Raw genomic sequence first — 1,768 nt, 5'->3', positions numbered from 1 at the left:
GTTATTTCCCGGATCTTTCTAAGAAATATTTGGAAAAGCACAGATCTATAAATGTGTAGTTTTATAAAGAGTTCACGTTTTCAAAAATGTTTGGCACTGAGATGTCCCAAAATAAATATGAGTTGTACAAGTGATGATTTTAACTTTGCAGAAGTTCTACAGACAAAAAAATATATATATAGCACACTAGAGGAAAGAAAAACACATCAGGTATATGAACTGAAAACAGAAAAAATTAAGAAGTGGTATAATAATTAAATGAGTCCTGTATAAAAATAGACAAAACAACAGTTTCAAACTGAGAGGGTGGCATCTTTAATCAGTGTATCGTTGACAATAAAGCAACTTATGTTAGTTAAAATATCAGTTGTGTTGGGAGAGAATTTGGGACAACCAACATATACATACAAGTGAAACAACAACAACAACGTAAAGAAAAGTTTTCACAAACACTTTTTCATCTGTTACACGAGGCATTCACACAGGACGACACACACACACACACTCGCAGAAGCCATTAGCTTTACAGTCACAAAATCAACAGTCACACTGCCAGTTCAGTTGAGCAGTTTTGAACATTTTCCGTTGGTACAAAAATGGCCATTCAGACAAAAATAATAATATAACAATAATATTATCTGGTGAGGTCGTCTCGCTAACCTCTCCTCTCTGCTTTCAGTCCATCTAGCTGTTGTTGTATGTACACGCTAGAAGACAGTATGGCCCAACTTTGTTTATTAGGATGTTGTCTGCCATTGGTCGAGCATGTGTTTTTCTCCTTTTGTCGTACAAAATTAAATTTTTCTTGAGGTAAGAACCGAGACAGTATCAAAATAGTAAAACCAAGGTTTTACTGAAACGCACCCCGTTGTTGAAAAAGAAATGGACAACTGGATAACGAAAGGGTTCGACAGATAACAGCTGTGGAAAGTTAAAATATAAACAAAATAAAATAACTGGAACGGTGGCGTTTACCAGCTTGTCTGAATTTGAGCATGTTGGTCTGAGGCGGCAGCGAGAGGCGGGAGTCGGTGACATCACAGGTTTCTTCCGGGTCCGAGCTAAAGATTATAGAACCCGAACAGTGTCAGTGTCCATGGGGGAAAAAGAATCAAGGCAACTCTCACGTGTGCTACGGCTATGCTAGCTGCTCCATTAACATGCGGATGCTGCACGTGCAACTGTTACTTTGTATCCAGTATTTGATGCTAAATAAACAGGGACAAACATCATTATTGACGGTAATAATTGTCTAATATTTTGGCTAAATTTCTGGATAGAGGGAGGAAGTGGGGACGCGTCGTCCATCAATATATACAGACTATGGTTAACACTCAACAAAAAAGCGCAATGGGAACTTCGTTAGTTTTGTGGGTATATGGTAATAAACTTATGTTGGCACTAAATTAAATCTTAAATGGCCACCATTCACATGAACGCCAGTGCCAAATCTCAAGACAATTCACCAAACACCTGTTGTGATGTTTCACTCAAAACCTCCTGGTAGAGCTTGATGGAAAATCTGAGGATGACCAGTGTCGACAGGATTCATCCTCTGGGTAACATGAAGGAATAAACCTTCTTGCCACTTCATCCAGTAGCTGGTGAGATATTTCAGCCTGGACCCAAGTCGACGCTGACGTCCCTCAAACCACAAGTGATGCATTATTTGCCGCCTTTTTATTTCCTCAAACCACAGCCTCAGATTTGCCTTAAAGAAAAACACGAGTATCTTGTGATGTCACCAGCTCCTCGCTCTGTTTAAAAC

Source organism: Hippoglossus stenolepis, chromosome 22, assembly GCF_022539355.2.
Source record: "Hippoglossus stenolepis isolate QCI-W04-F060 chromosome 22, HSTE1.2, whole genome shotgun sequence".
Lineage (NCBI taxonomy): Eukaryota > Metazoa > Chordata > Actinopteri > Pleuronectiformes > Pleuronectidae > Hippoglossus > Hippoglossus stenolepis.
The sequence above is the reverse complement of the archived record's forward strand: the minus strand, read 5'-3'. Positions refer to the sequence as shown.